Raw genomic sequence first — 9,222 nt, 5'->3', positions numbered from 1 at the left:
TTACTCACACCTCCAAGTACCTCAAGGTCCCAAACACTTCCGCTCTGTGCAAAGAAAAAGGTTTTCAATGAAACCAAGTGTTGGTCCCATTTGGCAGTAGGAGGTAAATGGAGGAGCCCTTGCGACCTGGGATACCCTAATACCACACCGACGCGTTTCGGATTCTAGATCCTTCCTCAAGGTGTTCTACAAGGCTCAACAGTCAGATATTTATACCCCCTGCTTGCCACTCCCCGCTGTATTGGCCAATCCCCTTATTTTGGTGCATACACTTACACCCTGGCCTCAAAATCTAAAATATTTTCCACATATCTAACATACGCCTTCACTAGATGGGTTCATATACATTCATCGTCCTCCTTATTAAAGAAAACACTACTAAAAATGACTTTACATATTAATTGATAAAAACAAAAACTAGAACTGGATCAGTGATTGCACATTATTCCATATATTGTCCATAGTTCGAATCCGGATTTAATGTCCTTCTTTTCAAATGGACTCTTTCCACCCCACTTCCATTACCCACAGGTCCATGCGGAGTTCAACAAGCTTTATTTGTATCTTTCTGGTCCGCACATGGATTCCTTACTGGACGCGCTGCGGAGTTCTCCTTCCTGTTAGGTGAGACGCAGCGTGTCTGTGAACCGCATATCACGTGACTTCCGTTTCTCCCGGAAGTGCGGGTCACTTCGTCCATGTGTATGGAACGCAAATACCGGAAGCCATATTTCTTAATGTGAGATCCAGTGTTTCTCTGTTCCATTATATCTCCATAACAGTACAACGAATTCACATAAAAAATGGAAACAAAGTTAGTTAGTATTAAAGTAGATGAAATCCAGATATATTTTCTGACATCAATATATATGTAAAATGTTTTAATGCAAAAACCATTTCATTTCGAAATCGATATTTAGGCCTTTTGGGTCTAAAGTTTGCATTTCATATATAGTACGCATTTCTATCTTAGCCAGTTTGATTTCACCATCATTTGTTCTCCAACTCGGAACTACACTTTTTATTCCACAAAAATTAACTAAATGTTTAATGTTGCACTCATGGGTTTTCTTAAAGTGTAAAGACACATTGTGGGTCTCCATCCCTTTTTTTATATTGCGTACATGCTCCGCCAAATGGGTTTTCAGCATTCGGGTTGTACGACCCACATACTGATCACCACATGAGCATTCGAGCAAATATACACAATTTTTTGTGTTGCAGGTAATGAAATCATTGATGGTATACATTGCCCCGGTTTGATTTGATTTATACTGGACAATCTTACTTTGCTTGCTCGCACACGTGCGGCACATAATACATGTGCCGCACCTAAAGAAACCCTTAGAAATGTTTCTAGTGAGCATCTTCGGAGGGACACTAACACTCCTTACCACATTTTCCTTCACGTTCTTAGCCCTTCTGTAAACAAATTTTGGAATATCAGATACATAATTTTTCAATGTAACATCTTTACTGAGGATAGACCAATGTCGCCTAATGATCTGTTCCACCTGTCTGTATTGACTATTGTATCCTGTTATAAATGGAACATTGGTCTCAAAAGCGTTTATGTCTCTAGGTGTTTGTTCAAGCATATCTGCCCGATTACTTTCACCACTCTTAGTCATAGCCACTTCTATTACTTCTTTGTTATAACCTTTTGCTTCAAACTGATCACCTAATATGCGTGCTTGTTCCCAATAAACCTCTACATCTGAACAGTTTCTCCTTATTCTATGGAACTGGCTCATTGGGATACTCTTAAGCCAGTTTCTGTGATGGTTACTGGAAAAATCGATAAACGAGTTACAATCAGTACTTTTTGTGTAATTACTCGTTTTAATCCTATCTTCCTCAATATACACCCTTAGATCCAAAAAGTTTACTTCAACTTCACTAATATTGAACGTGAGTTCTATCTTGGATACATTATTATTAAGGTGTTTACAGAAGGTATCCAATGAAGTCCGATCTCCACTCCAGACAAAAATTATGTCATCTATATACCGGTTCCAGGCTACCAGACTGGCTCCCAGTTCATGACCATTCCATACTTGTTGTTCCTCCCAATGGGCCATGAATAAATTCGTATAACTGGGAGCCAGCATGGTACCCATTGCCGTACCGGTCTGTTGCATATAGAAGGAATCATCGTACCAAAAGAAATTATTATGGAGGATGAGTGATGTTCCCTCCAACACAAAATTCCTCTTCTCCTCTGGCATTCTACTCCTCTCCATGAAAAATGATAAAGCCTCTAGTCCTAATTTATGATCTATAATAGTGTACAGAGACGTCACGTCTGCTGTCACCAATAAAAAGCCAGGTTGCCAGTCAACCGTCATAAGTCTATTAATGATTGATATAGTGTCCTTTAGATAGGATTTGGTTCCCTTTACCAAAGGTTGGAGGATATGGTCAAGATAACAGGACAAGTTGGATAGGCAGGAATTTGTTCCCGCCACTATCGGGCGCCCTGGGGGGCATTTACTATTCTTATGTATCTTTGGCAAGGCATACAAAACAGGTATTGCAGGATATTCTATCATCATGTATAAGTGTTCCTCCTCTGTGATGATACCCTTCGTTAAGTATAATGCCAAAAACACTTCTAACTTCTTTATTATACTCATACTTGGATTCCCTCGCAATTTTTGGTAAGTTTCCTTATCCATTAACTGACGTAATATTTCTCTATTGTAGTCCTCCAAGTTTAAAATCACAATGCTTCCCCCCTTATCCGCGGGTTTTATGACTATTTCTTTATTTCCGCGTAAGGTTTGGATGGCTTTCCTCTCATCTTTGGATAAATTATTTTTTCTATTAGGTTTGAACGTTACTTTTTCTAAATCTGCTTTCACTAGTTTCTCAAAAGACTCTATAAAGCTGCCCTTCTTATGTTTAGGGTAAAAGGTTGACTTTCTTTTAAATTTATGTCCTTCATTGATCCCTGTGCCGCTATCTTTTGGTTTTTCATCAAAAAACCTTTTTAATGTAAGCCGTCTTATAAATCTCTCTACATCTATAAAGACTTCAAACTTGTCGCACCTATTTGCCGGGGCAAACTTAAGGCCCTTTTCCAGAACAGATCTCTCATGTACATTCAATTCATATTTACTCAGATTGTGTATACTTGTAGTCTTCATACCTATCTCAGGAGGAGGTAGACAGAGGTAATAAGGAATGTGAGATAGGTATGAAGACTACAAGTATACACAATCTGAGTAAATATGAATTGAATGTACATGAGAGATCTGTTCTGGAAAAGGGCCTTAAGTTTGCCCCGGCAAATAGGTGCGACAAGTTTGAAGTCTTTATAGATGTAGAGAGATTTATAAGACGGCTTACATTAAAAAGGTTTTTTGATGAAAAACCAAAAGATAGCGGCACAGGGATCAATGAAGGACATAAATTTAAAAGAAAGTCAACCTTTTACCCTAAACATAAGAAGGGCAGCTTTATAGAGTCTTTTGAGAAACTAGTGAAAGCAGATTTAGAAAAAGTAACGTTCAAACCTAATAGAAAAAATAATTTATCCAAAGATGAGAGGAAAGCCATCCAAACCTTACGCGGAAATAAAGAAATAGTCATAAAACCCGCGGATAAGGGGGGAAGCATTGTGATTTTAAACTTGGAGGACTACAATAGAGAAATATTACGTCAGTTAATGGATAAGGAAACTTACCAAAAATTGCGAGGGAATCCAAGTATGAGTATAATAAAGAAGTTAGAAGTGTTTTTGGCATTATACTTAACGAAGGGTATCATCACAGAGGAGGAACACTTATACATGATTATAGAATATCCTGCAATACCTGTTTTGTATGCCTTGCCAAAGATACATAAGAATAGTAAATGCCCCCCAGGGCGCCCGATAGTGGCGGGAACAAATTCCTGCCTATCCAACTTGTCCTGTTATCTTGACCATATCCTCCAACCTTTGGTAAAGGGAACCAAATCCTATCGTGTGTTAAGACTTTGTTCCTTACATTTCTAATGTGTTCTTGGATGCTGGTGTTATTGTTGGAAAAGGATTTTCTATTCTGGTGGAGGTACCTGCAAATATTGCATCTGCCACACTTGAAACTGCCCACACATTTTAGCATGGTACTATTTGCAGGTACCTCCACCAGAATAGAAAATCCTTTTCCAACAATAACACCAACAAAGAATACCGGATCAAACAATTTATAAACTGCAACACTACATCAGTGATTTATCTCCTTGAGTGCCCGTGTAAAATGAAGTACGTTGGGAAAACTAAGAGGCCATTGAAACTTCGCATCCAAGAACACATTAGAAATGTAAGGAACAAAGTCTTAACACACGCTGTATCAAGGCACTTCCATCAATGCCACAATTCTGACCCGGAGTCACTAACTTATAAAGGCATTGAAATGGTATCCCTGGGAGAAAGAGGCGGTGATCTCTCGAACCTCCTTTCTAGGAGGGAGATGTTCTGGATCTATGAATTGAACACCCTACACCCAAACGGATTCAATGACGGATACGAAATTGCACCCTTCTTATAATGTAAGCAGCCTTTGATTACTCGTCTCCCTCACCTCTCATTTTATATCCCTGTCTTTTTGAGTATGTCACAATCACACCACACTGGACATGCCCAACCCCGTCCTACTTTGGAAGCCAAGCAGTGTTTTTGGACCTGACTAGTACCTGGCGGGGAGACCTCCAGGGGAGATCAGGGGTTCCAGTGACGCGCTCAAAAAAAAAGGTTCAAGTTCTTTACCATATACTCCTACCCTATTATTTTCCAGTTCCCTCCCCCTTTTTCTCCGGGAATGACTTTTACGTCTGTATGTTAGCACGATCTGGTGTCTACAAACATGGTCTATAACTCTGGTTCCTTACTAGCTTACTAAATATATCCAGAGCGGGATACTGAATGTACCCCCTTTGTATACACGGCTACGTTTGAGCCCATATCTTAAAGCATTCCACATCACCATTACAATCATACCACCTTGGGCACGCCCGACACCGTCCGATCTTGGAAGCTAAGCAAGGCTGGGCCCGGCCAGTATAAGGATGGGAGACCTCCTTAGAACATCGGGTGTTGTAAATATATAGATGTTGGAACGTATTTGGAATGATGCTCTACATGCTATGTATACATACTGGTATGACGGACTCCGCCTGGTTCTTTATTTGCATATTTGGCTCACATGTCACTTGTTTCCACACGTTTATTATTGGGGCTCTCTACCCCAAAAAATAGCCTTGGGCATATTTTTGCATTTTAATTAAGCCTCTGTTCTGTGTCTCTTTTTTCTTCCTGACCACCTGTAGAAGCTTCTAATTGGTCCATATATTACAAATATTGGACATCCAGCTAAGTGATATATAGATAGGATCCCTTAGTAATGTGTGGTGCTCCTATATTTATTTATTTATTTATCCATCTTATATCCATTGTATATTTATCCCCCCTGTTTTATTGTGCCATATCTGCTGATTCTACCTTTTATTATTATCTTATATACATCCATGCTTGAATATGGAGCTGTGACAATCCGAAAGCCGAGAACTAAAATCATAGAATGAAATATACCCGGGTGAAGTATCACAAGTAATGCATCCTGACTTCAACAACATGGCTGCGATGAATTTAGAACATATAGGAACAATAACTAGCAGGAACTAACAGACGGAGGTTGTTGTTTCCTGCTTCAAGTATGAAAGGAATAGGGTCCACCGCATTAAGGATCCCCTGCATGAGAACGGACTCGTCGCGCCACACGGAGCGCGCGCAGGCGCACTCTGCTGAACTGGTCCAACGTAACCAAGACTACCATCATTAGAACGGACGCGTCCCGCTGCGAGGAACGTGCGCATGCGCACTCTACAGAACTAGATACCGGAAGTGGGGCGGATGTGAGGTCATACAGTGCCCGGACCGGAAGTCACGGCTGTATGATGTATTTCATGCCTTACACATGTTTTCTTTATATTTTTTAAACAATATCACATAAGATATGTTGCCCTGATGTGTATAAGTATTTGTTGCTGTCCTAGCTTGTTTTTAGCCGTTTTTTGAATATGTTAACTAATTAACCACAGGAAGTGATGTAAGCACCACTTCCTCTACAAACTGAGTATATATAGCAGTACTGTCTCTAGTCTCAAATCACCCCTTGATGAAGTCCACACAGGACGAAACGCGTTGGGTGCTACCTTGATCTAACCTCAAACACTAAGTTAAGATATTTACTCCTCTTTACTTTTAAATTCAATTGCTTTTATTCCTATAGATTTTATGTCCTATTTTTTATGCTCCTTTTTTATTGAAGCTTTTTTATGAGCGTTTTACACGTTTGTTATGTATGTTTTTTCTTATATTGACTCCCACCTTTTTAGTACCGAGTTTTGTTTTAGTATCTCATAAATAAATGTTGTTCCTTTTTTAAATCTAAACTGCCTGACTTTTTTTTTATATTATTTGGCACCAGTGGTCGCCCTCATTACCTCATTCCCTGTCCACACATATATATATATATATATATATATATAAAATCATATCCAACACCTTGCTGCTCTCCCAGATAAAGAAAAAAGACACTTGACACTGTGGTATCTGGTATCAACGTTTCAATCAATTGATATCAGTTATCACTGTCAAGTGTCAATTTCTATAGCCGGGAGTGCCAAACAGTTTTGGATATGCTATGATTATAGTTTGTGGAGGCACCATGCACAGTTTTTGGGTTTAATGGGAGTACAGGACCATAAGCTACTTTATATCTATCTATAACTCCATATAATGGAGGCACTCAGGAGACATTGGGAAAGCAAAATCCTGTGTATTAAGGTTGCATAATATCGAGGTCTGCGCCCCGTCATCAGGACCACACCAGCACATGAGACAGTCTCTTGTACTGGTGTGGTCCTGATGACGGGGTGCAGTCCCCGAAAGTAATCGTTCTTAATACGCTGGATTTTGCATTAACAATGAGTGTCTTCATTATATGGATATATTGAAAAACTGATATGGCACCGGAGCAGGTTGTCACATAATAGTGAATGCCGGCAGTATGTGTGTGTATGTATGTATGTATATATATATATATATATATATTTGTGTGTGTATAATATACACCCTGGGGTATATTTACTAAGGTCCCGATTTTGACCGAGATGCCGTTTTTTCTTCAAAGTGTCATCTCGGTAATTTACTAAGCTAAAATCTCGGCAGTGATGAGGGCATTCGTAATATTTTGGAAGTCCTAGGAAAAAATCATGAATCAATACACCATCGGTCAAATACGCCTGCAATTTGCTAGAAATCGGTCATTTACTAAAAAGTGCAAAACACAAACACTGCCGACAATAGCCAAACACTGCCGTGCTAAAATACAAATCGTGAAAAAGTGCTAAAAAAAAACAGACCTTCTTTTTTATCCCGTGTTTGTATAGGCATGCACGGATCCATGAGATCCGTGCATGTTTATCAGTGGGAAGGGGTGGGAAATGTTATAATTTTTCCAAAAAAAATTGCGTGGGGTCCCCCCTCCTTAACCAAACCAGCCTCGGGCTCTTTGAGCCGGCCCTGGTTGCAAAAATATGGGAAAAAAATTGACAGGGGTTTCCCCCATATTTAAGCAACCAGCACCGGGCTCTGCGCCTGGTCCTGGTTCCAAAAATACGGGGGACAAAAAGCGTAGGGGTCCCCCGTATTTTTGAAACCAGCACCGGGCTCCACTAGCTGGACAGATAATGCCACAGCCGGGGGTCACTTTTATACAGTGCCTTGCGGCCGTGGCATCAAATATCCAACTAGTCACCCCTGGCCGGGGTACCCTGGGGGAGTGGGGACCCCTTCAATCAAGGGGTCCCCCCCCCAGCCACCCAAGGGCCAGGGGTGAAGCCCGAGGCTGTCCCCCCCATCCAATGGGCTGCGGATGGGGGGCTGATAGCCTTTGTTCAAAGTGAATGATATTGTTTTTAGTAGCAGTACTACAAGTCCCAGCAAGCCTCCTCCGCAAGCTGGTACTTGGAGAACCACAAGTACCAGCATGCGGCGGAAAACCAGGCCCGCTGGTACCTGTAGTACTACTACTAAAAAAATACCCCAATAAAGACAATACACACACACCTTGAAAGTATAACTTTAATACATACATACACACCACCATATACACATGGGGGGGGACAGCCTTGGGCTTCACTAGTCCAGCTAGTAGAGCCCGGTGCTGGTTTCAAAAATACGGGGAACCCTACGCTTTTTGTCCCCCGTATTTTTGGAACCAGGACCAGGCGCAGAGTCCGATGCTGGTTGTTTAAATATGGGGGAACCCCTGTCCATTTTTCCCCCATATTTCTGCAACCAGGATCGGCTCAAAGAGCCCGAGGCTGGTTTGCCTTAGGAGGGGGGACCCCACGCAATTTTTTTTTTACATTTAAACATTTTTTTTTTTTTTTTTTTACAAGGTGCACAATGAAGCCCAGCACGGATCTCTCAGATCCGGCCGAGATTCATTGTATTAAAGTCGGCAGTGTTTTACAAGTCACTCACGTAAAACACTGCCAAAAAAAACGAATGACATCGACATCGGAAAACCCGAAAATGCAGAATACGGCAGCTTAGTAAATTAGTCGTAATCAATTCAAAAAGTTGCATATTTACACTTTCGATGTCATTCGTGATTGAACTTTGACCTCAAACGGGAAAATACGAATCTTAGTAAATTTACCCCCCTGTATCATAATATATGCTGCCCAAACTTCTAGCTACACTTACCTAAAGGGATGAAGATAAAGTACCAGCCAAAAAGATAACTCATTTTTGGTCATCAACCTGTGACATGGTTGTGTCTGTGCTGTAAGGCTGTTACTTGAGCTTCATCATTTGGATTTCTTTCCAAAACTAGTAAATATCCCCCTTATTCCCTATACCTTGTTCAAGGGTTAACTTATTACTAATAGGCAACATCCCACATTTATATCTACAAATATAAAACACCTCCACAAAACATTTGTAGCAGACACAATTTATTCAGACATTAATCTCAAAAGAACATTTATTAAATTTCATCTTCCTGCCAGTCCACTGTCCCCACTCCTTTAAAATAGGCCAAGTATTCTTCTCGGACCTTTTTGGCCTTGGCATTGGAAGATTGGGTGGTGTGTCCAGCTGGAGTTTCCATGCCATCCCACATGAGAGAGCCTGTGTTCTGTGGATTGCCACCAGGAACAGCAACA

The 9,222-nt window shown here is 40.7% G+C and overlaps 1 pseudogene; it reads left to right on the top strand.

The window, feature by feature from the left end:
• The first annotated feature begins 4,970 nt into the window (after positions 1-4,970).
• On the top strand, positions 4,971-5,089 carry LOC134912590 (5S ribosomal RNA; annotated as a pseudogene).
• Positions 5,090-9,222: the final 4,133 nt, after the last annotated feature.

This window comes from Pseudophryne corroboree, chromosome 4, assembly GCF_028390025.1.
Source record: "Pseudophryne corroboree isolate aPseCor3 chromosome 4, aPseCor3.hap2, whole genome shotgun sequence".
NCBI lineage: Eukaryota > Metazoa > Chordata > Amphibia > Anura > Myobatrachidae > Pseudophryne > Pseudophryne corroboree.
This window is presented reverse-complemented; position numbering and strand designations above follow the sequence as displayed.